At 37.7% G+C, this 15000-nt stretch overlaps 2 protein-coding genes across 2 annotated transcripts in view; one reads left to right on the plus strand and one right to left on the minus strand.

Annotated features, from left to right (window-relative positions):
* The window catches only part of LOC143027558 (DNA-binding protein SMUBP-2-like), a 208907-nt gene that overhangs the window by 53440 nt on the left and 140467 nt on the right, over nt 1-15000 (minus strand). The gene's annotated exons all lie outside the window — the stretch shown is intronic.
* The window catches only part of LOC143027557 (alkaline phosphatase-like), a 108961-nt gene continuing 107587 nt past the window's right edge, over nt 13627-15000 (plus strand). Inside the window, exon 1 of the mRNA XM_076188868.1 lies at nt 13627-13893. The gene's annotated coding sequence lies outside the window, so the exon portion shown is untranslated. The remainder of the gene's footprint in view (nt 13894-15000) is intronic.

Below are 15000 nucleotides of genomic sequence, written 5' to 3' on the forward strand. Positions count from 1 at the left end.
AAAGTGGACTTCCTCTCGGTCAACAACAACGATCGTATTAGTAATGCGTTTTCAAAGAACAGCTGTTGTATTCCAGGGGATAGTATGGCTACGAAGAGGTATAGTCACAGAAGCGGTCAAGGAGTTTAAGGTTTAAGTTTAAGAAGGAAATAGGCAGGAACTTGTTTTCCAATAGAGTGGGTAACAAATGGAATAGACTTAGTAACCATGTAGAGAGCGCTGAAATAATTGGTTGTTTCAAGAGAGGATGAGATAACTTTATGAATGGGGATGGCAGGTGGTAAGGGACATGGAACTGGCTAATGCAGGCCTTATGGTCTCTTGCATCCTCCTTTATTTTTACGTTATTTTGCTCTAAACTTCGAACTCATTCGGTGAACAACAACAATCTTATTAGTAATTCATCATCAATAAAAAACCGTTTTTATCCTTGGAGGAGACTGCAAGAGACCATAAGGCCTACACTAGGCAGTTCCATGTCCATTACTACCTATCATCCCCATCTAGTTTCTGCGCTCAATACATGGCTACTAAGTCGATTCCATTCGCCAACCACTCTATTGGTAAACCAGACCTTGTCTATTTCCTTCTTAAACCCAATAATAAAAGCAGGTGGCGAGAGACCGGATGGTGGGTTGGTATCAATCGTGATCATTACTGGGAGAACGGCACCGAAATGATTTGAAAACTTGGGATGATATTTTGGATATGGCGCAGGGGCGCTGGCTAATGGAAAGGGTATTAACGTGACGGGCTTAATTACTTAATCAGACCCTTTGAGGCCGTCGAGGCTTCTGCTCGTGACCGTATGTTCTCATGACAATGGACACGGCAAAGTGTTTTCTGACAAGAGACCTTTCGGGACATGACTCAGTGTTAAGTTAGACTTGTGTTCGTAACTTAACACTTACTGGGGTGAGGCTCCATTAGCCCCTTTATAAACAATTGTAATAGTTTGTCTGGAATAGATCTGAGTTATGACTAGCTTTTCCACACAGATTTATACATACATACATATAAAGATACATATATACGTAGATGAATATACACATACATACGCCAGAAGACGCTTTCCCCCTTATAATGGGGGTAGCCAGCCAAGGCATGCACCCACTCCCACCCATTCCACACCCATTTATTGTCCCTTTCATCTTAGCTCCTTGTGGATGAAAGGTCATCCCTGGCTCCCGCCCACTGCTCGAGTCAGAAGCAATGCATCAAGACACAGGACATCCACAACAGGGACCGACAACCGAGGTTGGTTTATCCCCACAGCTTCAGTTACATGGCTACCCTGCCCCGCCACTCAAGAAGCGGATAAGAAGAAATCCCTTCGGAGCACGTCAATCAATTCACAATCACTACACAATATGTTAGCAAATTTGAATAGATTCAATCCAAGTTCTATCATTTATGTGTAATAGGGAGAGACGTGATCCGATGGAGCAATGGGGTATTCTACTAATTTTCTCAACTATAAATGTTGTCATTCAGAACAACGCGCTCCTTACAATTAATATCATTATCATTTATTATCATTATTATTAATTATTATTATTATTATTATTATTACTACTACTATTATCATTGCTGTTATTATTATTATTATCATTATTATTATTATCATTATTGATAAAGCAATCTAGGTCACCTATTACATCCGTGCAATGCGAGTTTTGCATCTTTAGTTTGGAACAGAATCAAAGGCTTACTCTAACTCCAGGTGTATAAAAATCTAGACAGGGCAGGTGTGTGTGTGTGTGTGTGTGTGTGTGTGTGTGTGTGTGTGTGTGTGTGTGTGTGTGTGTGTGTGTGTGTGTGTGTGTGTGTGTGTGTGTGTGTGTGTGTGTGTACGCGCATCTTTTAAAAACCCTTCCTCCTTAAGAATTCCCCATTCCATTCTGGTCAATGAAATTCCAGGGCTACTGGACTCCCAACCCGATTCTTGCTGACCATTTCCGGAAGCCGTAGAACAAAAAAGGAGACCTTTTGGTACATAGCATGACCGGCTGAGGCTTGGGTCGATCTCAGGGATAATCTTGATCGAAGACCGAACCTTGGGTACAATCGGCGACATAAACAAAGTGATTGAAATGCAAATCGTAAAAAATAATACGCCTTACCACTTTCGTCCACACATAAGTGTGTGTGTGTGTGTGTGTATATGTATATATATATATATATATATATATATATATATATATATATATATATTCATATATATATATAAATGTATATACATATATATATATGTATATATATATATATATATATATATATGTATATATACATATATATATGTATATATATATATATATGTATATTATATTATATATATATATATATATATGTATATATACATATGATGATTCGATTTAACGTCGCGAAACTCCACCTTATTAGGAGGCTAGGACGGTGCCCCTTACAGAGGGCTTTATAGCATGGAATTTAATGAACCATGCCCTTGGTCCAACTCTTCGGTGGCAGAGTATATACATATATTTTTTCCCATAAAACAATTTGTTTCAAACGTTTCCAAACCTGTCCCGGGTTCATCTTCGGGGTGACAATAGTAGGAAGCGAGAATATGACCCAATTTCCTTACGCTTTTTTTTTTCAAGTTTCCCTAAATTCATCGGCGTTTTTATAATATACTGACTTCTTCATCACATGTTGTAATTCACTGAGTGTAATGTACTTTAACATAACAGTGTTGTCGCCAGGCGAGTTTATTCAGTTAAGTGATTCCTAACCACCTGAAGTGTTTATATATATATATATATATATATATATATATATATATAATGAATATATATATATACATATTTATATACATATATATATATATATATATATATATACATATATATGTATATATATATAAATATATATATATATATATATATATATATCCTGTATATATCACCATATAGCCCATATGATGTAGGAGGTGAGAAACCCGATAAGGTAAGCCGTCAGCCGCGGCAAACCTCTGTTTTTTATTTTTTGGCCGATGTTTGGGTCGCTTCCCCGCCTGGACAGGGTTGTCGGGAACCAACGCAAGAACCATGCAGCGGGTCCCGGGAATCGAACTCACGATTGGCTGCTCACGAGTTCGACATGGTATCCGCTGTTACAATATTTACTGTCAGCTCTTTTTTTTTTTTTTTTTTTTTTAAGTCCAGCATTTTTTTTTAAGTCCAGCAAATGTATTCATACGACCTTATCACAGGTAAAAGGAGCAACTGAGTCAATGGAAAAATCTTATCGTATATCAGCTGCCAAGGCGTGGTAAAACCTTGTTTCTCATGGATGATTTCACACGAAGTGAGCTCGAGCGTGTGTTTGTGTGACCCCTAGGGTACTTGAGTACTTCCTGAACAAACGGTAAAGAACGAAGGACTTTTGTAAAAGAAAAAATATATATATATAAATAAAATAAATAAACAAGATAAAATAAATAAAATAGATACAAAATTGCCCAAGGCAAACGCTTTTAATCAGAATAAGGAGACCTCTCATTCCCCCCATTCCACGCAATTAAAGGGTTCATCCGAGTACTTAGTTCTTTGTCGGAAATACCCAGGGCTTCTATCCATGGCGTAGTTGAGGCGTAAAGGTGGCAAAAGGAAATATATGAGGGATAGTGTAAGTTATATATATATATATATATATATATATATATATTTATATATATATATATATATATATATATACATATATATATACATATATATATATATATATATATATGTATATATATATATATATATATATATATATATAAGTGAACAGCAGGGGTGTCAATAAAGACCTAATAATACTAACTTAATAAAATATGTGGTTAATGCCCCATTCAGGGTGAGCTTGAGGGAACGCCGACAATCTCTACGCGTTAAAGGTACGTTTTGATTGTTGCGATTATTAGGCTACTACCTGGCATCATATTTGGGTAAGCGCGTTGGAAGGCTAAGTTAGGCAGCTCAAAGAAAAAAAAAAAAAAAAAAAATAGAAAATCGTTTGACGACTATCGTTGGGCCATAAACGATCATCGTTGAGCGATAATCGTACCAAGTAAAACGTACCTTAAGCGTCTCCTGGCGTCAGCTTCTTGGCCTCAGGTCATTGTAGGACCTCAAACAGGACTTCCTTGAGTCCTCCAGGAACTCTTTTTTAATCTACGTCCTCGCGCGCAGTAGACACGCGCGTTTTCGTCCGCGCGCGCGTAATCACTCACGCGTGACGGAGCGTGACGGTATGTGACGTCACCAGAGGGCACAATGTGTCGGATGCCGGGCGTGGAAACTTGTCAATGTGACGATATGTCACACCTCATTCAGCCTGTCAATTCTCCCAAAGCTGAATGAGATCGACTAATGGGGATCAAGTGTCTACAGTGTGAGCGCGATTTTATTTCTTGTTTTTTTAAGAATGAAAAATATATACATATATAAAAGAATAAAAAATGAAAACAAAAATACGCCAGTAATTCACTTCGTAAACAATTTATACGTTTTAAGAATAATATTGACATTGTATCTTTTAACTTTTGGCTAATAATTTTTCAGTCACAGATATATCTTTTTTTAAATTATAAAAAAAAATGCCTGAATGATTTAAGAGGTGTTCATAATTGTCATTTTCTACTGTCATCTAAAAAAAAAAAAAAAAAAAAAAAATCCGGTACTCTTTGAGTGAAGATGGCTTTCAAAGTCGACAAAAATAAACAAATAAATAAATGAATAATAAAACATGATAAATAAATAAAACAAATAAATGAATAAAATAAATATATACAATAAAAATCAAATAAAATGCCTTTCACAGCTTGTTTCTGGGATTAGAACTACTTGTACATCAGAATATCGGTTTTAATACAATTACACATAAAAGAATCAACCTATATATTACGTAATCCCCATTAAAATTTCTCTCTATACTAATTCCGGAGTCTGTTTTTTTAATATCACGGTAAGAATATTGAAGCTGGGTTATCTTTTTATCTATTAATTTATTTCTATTTATCTATTCATCTATTATTTCTTTATCTTTGGTTCTTCCATTCCCCCCACCCCACCGGCAGGGAGTTTTCAATTGTCTCCATCATTAATGATATAAAGACAGTCGCTTTCAACCTGAGGGCCACAGGGACCCCGAAGGCGGCCATGATATATATATTTTTTTTTTTTGGGGGGGGGGGGTCATGGACTGCTCTTACAAATGATACATTTCTATATAATGTCAGAAATCTGAATTTAAAAAATCCATTTCTCTATCGTAGCAGAAGTCATAGAATGATGATTGTCAACTTTGTAATACAGTACAGGGTTTCCCTTCATCAATATTATATTTATTAATATTACTATTATTATTACTAGTTAGATGCTGTGTCTTGCGACACGGCTTCTGAACCAGGGCAGTGGACAGGATGCAGGGATGACCCGTCGTCCAGGAGGTGCCAAGATGTGAGGGAGGGAAGAGGGTAGAGGGGAGTGGAGTATGTAGGGGATGGAATGGGTGGGAGTGGTTTCTATGCCTTTTTCTTTTTGGCTACCCCCCGTGTAAGGGTGAAAAAAGCCTTTGGTATATGTATGTATATGTATTACTAACTTTAATATATATATATATATATATATATATATATATATTTTTTTTTTTTTTTTTTTTTTTTTTTTTTACCCTTTTTGGCGGTGTGGGATCTGGGAGAAAAATTAAGGGGGGTGGGAGCCACACGAATGTTGAGAATTTATTGAAGAAGAGAAGGCGTGAAGCATTTTGAGAACCACTGGATTAAGACGATCTATCAACTGTACCCGTTTATGTTAAGCGTTCAAGTACAATTAAAACACTTTTAAAAATGACCAGATAGATACATGATATACTTATACAACAAAGTAATGTCGTAGCCCATTGGTCAAATTATACTAATGATCCACTTTCGGAGAAGAATAAGCGAAAATAAAGAGATCCGTATATTTCGATCACTATTTGTGATCCTCTTCAGCAGATGTGTTATAGAGTATATATACATGCTTCTCTCCACTCTGTAATACATCTGCTGAAGACGATCACAGATAGTGATCGAACTGTACGAATCTCTTTACTTTCGCTTATTCTTCTCCGAAAGTGGGTCATTAGTAAAATATTTATACAAATATAGATGAATATATGGTATAAATATATAAATATTTTTATATAAATATATCTTATATAAATATATAAAATCTAACTTATTTCTCTGCATCATGAGCTCAGGGGTTATCCCACTGGGCTATTTTCCTTCAACCTCCAATTCATCGGCGTTACCACCCACCTCCATCACATTTTCCGCCGTAAAATCACCACGGCAAACTATCTTATTTTCTCGACAATTTACATTGAATGTCATTGAATATGATGATGATGATGATATGGTTTAACGTCACAAACTCCCCCCTACCGGAAGGCTAAGACGGTGCCCCTCACAGAGGGCTTCGTATATGAATATGCTGGAGGAAAATAGCCCAGTGTGATGACGCTATAAGGACACTTCTGTTATTAAATAACATCATACGTGAATCACACTATTCAAAGTTTTTATTGTGTAACTAGAATATTGGATGAAAATGCGTACCAGCACGCTACCCATTACGCCACCAAAACACAACAAGAGGACGTCCATTAACACGACCCTATTATGTCGGAGAGGAGGGCGGGATTCGAACCCACAACTAGGGAATGCCAGACCAGCACGCTTCCGATTACATAAAAACATGAGAATGGAGGAGACTGCAGAAGACCATAAGGCCTACAACAGACAGTTCCGTGTCCCTTACCACCTGTCATCCCTATCCAAAAAGTTATCTCATCTTTTCTTAAAACAACCAATAGTTTCAGCGTTCACTACATTATCACTTTAAGCACTCTGTTGGTAAACCAGTTCTTGCCTATTTCCTTCTTAAACCTAAATTTGTCTAATTTAAATCCGTTACAACGAATCCTGCCCACTGCTGGGAATCGGAAAGGAGCGCGGGATTCGAACCCACAACTAAGCGAAGGCGAAGCCAGCATGGACATCAAGAGGACGTCCATAAACACACTTCCTCAACTGCGTAACTGCTTGACGTGTCTTGTATTCTTATTCTATCAACCAACAATTTTATTCAGATGAAGGGACATCAGGAAGCCAAAGGAAACTTTTTCGCTATGTTGACATCTACAACAATATTGCGCAATATTCCGTATTGTACAATATTATTGACGGTGTAGGGGTAGTACTGAAGAATGCCCCAATATACTGAGGACATCAAAAGGATGGGCCAAACACGTGTACCTCTTCAATACCATCTCTGTAATGTCAATAATATTGTACAATACGAAATATTGCGCAATAATATTGGTCGTGTAGGGCCTGTTTACAGTTTAAGAAGGAAACAGGCAAGAATTGATTTACCCAGAGTGGTTAACGAATAGAATAGACCTAGTAACCATGTAGTGGGCGCTAAAACAATTAGTTGTTTTAAGAGAAGATTAGATAACATTATGGAGAGGGATGACATGTGTTAAGGAACATAGTACTAGCTAGTGTAGGCCTTATGGCCTCTTGCAGTCTTCTCCATTCTTATGTTCAGCATCCTCTACAAGAACAATGTTACTGATACAATATATTCAATCAGTGCTATTGTGCATACTATGTAAAGTATACTATAGAGACAATTAACGACAGGGAAACGCTAGCTAGAACAACACATGGCCCGACCCCCTGATATCCATCTCTCTGAATCCTCTCTCCCCCGATAGGACAGAATCCACTTGGCCAGGATGTGGTGCGGCCACAATTCCACCCCTTCTAAGCTACCAGCTGGATGATCGCATTGCACATAAGTCCAGGATGTAACACTTCACCCTACACTACACAATACATTATGGAAAACTGCTTTGTACATAATTAGGCATGCTAAGAACACAAAATATATTCTATGGGGGATCTGTGAGGAAAAAAAAAAAAAAAAAAGAACTGGGCGCGTTCCTCGGTGCGTTCGGCTTTACTTTGGCCGCGGTTAGCGCTCCCAAAACATTAAAGCAATATATGTGCCGGTATAGTATGTGGCCTACGAAATTTTTCTTTGGTACAGTTTGTGACCTACCGGACTTTTATTTCGGTATGAACATGTCTCTTAAGCTTTAATAGTTTTGGGAGCACTAACCGCGGCCAACCTAAAGCGGAACGCACCGAGGAACGCGCCCAGCTCTGAAAACTCCCGTTCCAGCCATTGCGTTCTTCAGGGAGACGGGACTCTTCGGCGAGAGAGTCTAAGGAACGACAACAGCACGTGGCACCCGACACGGAAGGAGCGAAGCATAAATACATAAAAAAAATCCTATTAACCCTTTCCAAACGGTACTTAAGATTGTGTTCCAAGTTGAGGGGACTTATTTCTCTTTGCCTTGAGGGCGGACAACGCCCAGCTGAAATTTTCAGCTACCTATGGGCTCGTCCATAGTTGAAAATGCCAGCCAGGTTCTTGCACGGTCCCATTTCGTGACTGCATGACCTTCCTGACTTCTGAAAAGGTCTCCAGAAATAAAGGACTGGGTATATGAAATATGTATACATATTCCGTACATGTGTATATTTATGTTATATACACACACTTACAAGTGTGTGAGTTTGTGTGTATTTATCTAGTTGTAAAAGGAGAGGAGCTATGCTCGTGGAGTCCTGTCTTTCATATAATCGTTGTTAAAAAGAAAGTCTTCGTGTGTATCACCTCTCTCTCTCTCTCTCTTAAAGTAAAAAACATGGGACCAGCTGAGTTTTGGTATTCATTTCCTAGTATCAAAACAAACAAACTACAAAGACACTCTTTAACCACAAAACGTTTTCCGTAACACTACAAAGAAATCAAGACACCAAAAGAGGACCAACAAAAACTCGTCATAAAGTTCTTTCAAAGTAGACAAAACATATCAAAGATGGAGAAAAACTTCATGATGTGGTGGTCACACATAAAACTTCGAAGTTTTGAAGATTCGAACACAAAAAGACCTTTTTCTAATTGAACTTAATTTTTCTTTAATCGTCGTCCTTGAAAATCAACAGGTGTCCCGTTAAAGAATATAAAGAAAATAATGAAACAATCAATTACTTTTGTGTTAATAAATTAGAAATATACAAAATCCTTCACATTAGAGAAAACAATGGAATTGCAAGGACGAGGGCCTAAGATTATAAAGACGATAAAACAGAGAAATAGATAGAAGGTTAGATGGAGAGAAAGAGAGAGAGAAAGAGGGAGGGGGAGGGAGAGAGAACAATAATGCAGTTTTCACTAAAACATGACTCAATAAAAATATCCTGCCCAAGTTTTTACACACATTCGCACGAAACCACCCACATAAACCATCATGTGTGTGTATATATATATATATATATATATACATATAATATATATATATATATATAATATATATATATATATATATGTGTGTGTGTGTGTGTGTGTGTGTGTGTGTGTGTGTGTGTGTGTGTGTGTGTGTGTGTGTGTGTGTGTGTGTGTGTGTGTGTGTGTGTGTGTGCACACATTATATATATATATAGTATGAGTGTAGTAGTTTCAGAGGGATTAGTTTGTAGTTTGTGTAGTTGGGAAGGCTTATGGGAGGATTTGAATTGAGTGGCTTAGGAGATGTACAGAGGTAGTAACTGATAAGGAACAGTGTGGGTTTAGGAAAGGTAAGGGTTGCGTGGATCAGATTCTGTGGTAAGGCAGATATGTGAAAAATCTTTAGGAAAAGGTAAGGATTATTTTTGGGGGGTCTAAGATTTGGATTAAGCTTATGACAGGTAAGACAGGAAGGCACTATGGGAAGGTTTATACATATAGGGATTGGGGGAAAGCCGTTAAAGGCAGTCGTAAGCTTTTACGAGAGTAGTAGTGCCCGTGTTAGAATTGGAAATAGAGTGAGCGAGTGGTTTGAGGTAAAGGTGGGACTGCGTTAGGGATGTGTCATTTCGTCATGGATGTTCAATGTGTACATGGACAGGCTGGTGCAGGAAGTAAAGGCGAGGGTAATGGGCTGGGGACTGGAGATGGTTCAAGAAAATGGAGATAAGTGCGGGGTGAGCCAGTTGTTGTTTGCTGACGAGACTGTGCTTGTGGCAGGGTCAGAGGGGAATTAAGAGAGTCAAAGACGGAGTTTGGGAAGATATGCGATAGGAGAAAGCAAGTAAATACCTTGGATTAAAAAGTATAATGAAAAATAGATATCAGGGAATGAATGCAAAGAACAGATTGTATGAAGGGTTGATTGGGCCAACGGGGAAGAGACTTGGAACTTAAGAGAGGTACAGAGGAAAAGTCTGAATATATTTGAGATGAAATGTCTGACAAGTATGGTAGGGGCTATTAGGTTTGACAGTGTGAGAAACGAGTAGGTGAAGAGGAGAGCGGGAGTGGAAAACGAGATGGCAGATAGAGCTGATGAAAGAGTATTGGGGTGGTTTGGACACATGGAATGAATACACACAGATATTTTATACATATATATATATATATATATATATATATATAATGTATGTATATACATGTGTACATATGTATATGTACGTACACATGTGTGTATATGTATATATATATATATATATATATATATATATATATATATATATATATATATATGTGTGTGTGTGTGTGTGTGTGTGTGTGTTTGTGTGTGTGTATACATACCTATATGTATATATATATATATATATATATATATATATATATGTGTGTGTGTGTGTGTGTGTGTGTTTGTGTGTGTGTGTGTGCGTGTGTATAAACACGCACACACACACACACAAACAAAAGTTCTTAAGTACGTTACCCTGTGGTACGAAACATACGTGTGTGTGTTTGTATACATACATACATACATACATACATATATATATATATATATATATATGTGTGTGTGTGTGTGTGTGTGTGTGTGTGTGTGTGTGTGCGCACACACACATACAAACATAAAGTTCGTAAGTACGTTACACTGTGGTACGAAGCTTACGTGTGTGTGTGTGTGTCAATACATACATACATACATACATACACACACACACACATATATATATATATATATATATATATATATATATATATATATAGTGTGTGTGTGCGTATGTGTATACACACATAAACACATTATATATATATATATATATATATATATATACATACACATGTATATAATAAATATGTACATATATATGTATATATATATATATATATATATATATATACATATATATACATACACATGTATATAATAAATATGTACATATATATGTATATATATATATTATATATATATATACATTATATGTATATATATGTATACATAAGTATATAATATATATATATATACATATATATATATATACACATGTATATAATATATATATATATATATATATATATAATAAATATGTACATATATATGTATATTATATATATACATATATATATATATATATATATATATATATATATATATATATATATATATATATGTGTGTGTGTGTGTGTGTGTGTGTGTATGTGTGTGTATGTGTGTAACAATTTATTCAATGTCGAAACCATGCATACGTGTGTGTGTTTGTATACATACAGTACATACATACATATATATATATATAATGTATATATATGATGTATATATATATATATATATATATATATATATATATATATATATATATATATATTACACACAGGAACCCACAGTCGGAGAAAGAATAAACTTCGAATAAAGAAAAATCCTATATTTCGGCTATCAACTGTAGCCCTCTTCAGGAAAGTACATAAGATAGAGAACAGAGGGGACTTATAAACTACAGTAAGAAGAGATGTGGACAGTTGACCTCACTCAGGCGCGGGGCAAACTGGGGTGGCGGAGGAGGGAGGAGGTGAGGAGAGGGGAGGATGTAGCGTCCGCACCAACTTGGCTACTGCTGCGCGTGAGATTATGTCAGGTGTCCACTGCCCTTTAGAAATATTAATATTAGGGCATTCCTCAATTAATGCTGATTCGACTATTTTTCCTCCTGAAACCGCAGTGGGACTTAAACACTAATCTGGCCTTACCCCAGTCGAAAGAATCATTCGTATTTTTGAGGGCTTTCAGGATTTGCAGTCCTCAACTTCTGGACCATGAGATTGAGGTGATCAAATGTCAACCTAAGAAGTTGGCATATACAACTTGGTTTCTAGAACAAGACCTCAGTAAGGCTAGGGCCAACCATTTTAAAACTTCTGTCCCCTCAAGTTTTCACCGCTCCTTTAAGGACATTTTAAAAATTCCATTTAATAATACCATCAGTTCTTCTACTAAATTGTTTCCTCATGAACGTCTCACTATTGCCTATCACTATCCTAACACCGTGCGTAAGCAAATTGTGAACGTTCAACAAAAACCGAAGGAAGTTGAGTCACCTGGTGTTTATTGTTTGCCCTGCAAAGATTGTGATTTAGTTTACTTGGGTCAAACCGGGAGAGACCTGAACACTAGATTGGCAGAACATAAAAGGTCAATTAGGTATGGGCAAGAAAATTCGGCTGTATTTCTTCATGTCAAAAATAAGAATCATTCTTTCGACTGGGGTAAGGCCAGATTAGTGTTCAAGTCCCACTGCGGTTTCAGGAGGAAAATAGTCGAATCAGCATTAATTGAGGAATGCCCTAATATTAATATTTCTAAAGGGCAGTGGACACCTGACATAATCTCACGCGCAGCAGTAGCCAAGTTGGTGCGGACGCTACATCCTCCCCTCTCCTCACCTCCTCCCTCCTCCGCCACCCCAGTTTGCCCCGCGCCTGAGTGAGGTCAACTGTCCACATCTCTTCTTACTGTAGTTTATAAGTCCCCTCTGTTCTCTATCTTATGTACTTTCCTGAAGAGGGCTACAGTTGATAGCCGAAATATAGGATTTTTCTTTATTCGAAGTTTATTCTTTCTCCGACTGTGGGTTCCTGTGTGTAGTTTACAAATGTGCTACTACATTTCTGTTTATATATATATATATATATATATATATATATAATGTATATATATATATATATATATATATATATATATACATGTGTGTGTGTATCTCAAAACTACACAAGCGAATTTCAAATATATCAAGTGCACATCTGACTGACACTTGTATTTTGTTTTTATCAGGACTGAATAAATCCAATTCCAATTAAATTTATACACGGACATATTCTTGTATGCGCATAGAATATGTGTGCGTCCGTGCGTGCGTACAATTATCTGCTAGCGTACTTACGTACACGCACGAATACAAACTTCCTGATGGAGAGATTGGTTGATCTTAAACCTATAATTACATCCATAAGGTGGAATGGTCACAAGTCTAAGTGTGTCGGCACACTAAGCTAGCATGCTATTTGCATTTGCTACTTCGTTGGAGTAGAAACGACTTCGATTACAATATTCTAGGTCGCAAGAATTATTTGAAATTCGGAAATTCGTAAAAAAAAAAAAAAAAAAAAAAGTAACCGAAGTCATTTCAGATCAAACGAAGTAACAAAAGCAAGTAGCACGCTAGCGAGAAATGCTTAGTGTGCCGCCACCGGACTGTCCCCGAATCTGGCGCCGCGCCGGGGAGACTGACAGATCGCGCGGGGTTCTGGGACGAACGTTTTTCGTCGCCGCTCACATAAAAGCCCTCCTTCGCCCGTCCAGACACTCAGTTGTGCGCGCGCAAGGCTGGTTGGTGGGTAGGTGGCTTCTCACGGTGATATCGAACTTGAGGACAAGATTCTCCCGAGGACAAGATTCTCTCGAGGACGAGCCTTTGGAGGAGGACGAAGACCACTGTGAAGTTGTTTGACCGTGCCGAGTGTTTCTCTTGATAAAGACCAGGTAACTCACTTCTTCGTCCCGTAGAGTAACGTACTTGCGAACTATGTGTGTGTGTATGTGTGCACGTGTGTGTGTGTGTGTGTGTGTGTGTGTGTGTGTGTGTGTGTGTGTGTGTGTGTAAGAGAGAGAGAGAGAACATCAAAATGAGAAAGAACAAGTGAGTGAGTGAGTGATGGTCAAAGTGAGACTGAAAGAGTGAGTGAGTGTGGGAGTGAGTGAGGGTTAAAGAGAGTGACAGTTAAAGTGAGAACAAAACAGTAAGAGTGAATGAACGAAAGAGGGAGAGAGAGGGGGAGGAGGGAGGGAGAGAGGGAGGGAGGGAGAGAGAGTGAGAGAGAGGGAGAGAGGGGAGAGAGAGAGAGAGAGAGAGAGAGAGAGAGAGAGAGAGAGAGAGAGAGAGAGAGAGAGAGAGAACACGAGGGTAACAGTATGAGATTAAGAGACAGAAAATGAAAAAAAGGAAAACGGAGAAAACATGAGCAAAACAAAAACAGAAACTGAAAAAGAGAAAAATTGAGAAAACGAAACCAAAACGGAGAAAGTGACAAAAAGAGAACAAGTGAGAATGAACCCGAAAATAAAAGAGAATATGCGTATGAAAATGAGTGTGTGAAAATGAGTATGTGAAAATGAGTGAGACACCGTGAGTGGGAAAGTGAGAGAAAAAAAGGGAGAGCGAGTGAGAGTGAACCCGAACATGAAAGAGAATGAGTGTGCGAAAATGAGTGTGTGAAAATGAGTGTGGAAATGAGTGTGTAAATACGAGTGTGTGAAAATGAGTGTGCGAAAACCCGTGTGCAAAAGCGAGTGCGCGAAAAAAAAGTGCACAAAAATGAGTGTACGAAAATGAGTGTGGAAATGAGTGTGAAAATGAGTGTACGAAAATGAGTGTGGAAATGAGTGTGAAAATGAGTGTACGAAAATGAGTGTGGAAATGAGTGTGGAAATACGAGTGTGTAAAAAAAAGCGCATAAAAATGAGCGTGTGAAAATGAATGGCTTGCTTGAACGCAGGCGTGCATGCACGCGTGCCATAAGAATTAGTGGCTCGTTGGCTCAGAGCGCGCGAGACATTGTTGTCGAGCGAGATGATCAACAAGGGCGACTT

The sequence above is a fragment of the Oratosquilla oratoria genome, chromosome 8 (genome assembly GCF_046742065.1).
Source record: "Oratosquilla oratoria isolate Oo_2021 chromosome 8, ASM4674206v1, whole genome shotgun sequence".
NCBI classification, from domain to species: Eukaryota; Metazoa; Arthropoda; class Malacostraca; order Stomatopoda; family Squillidae; genus Oratosquilla; species Oratosquilla oratoria.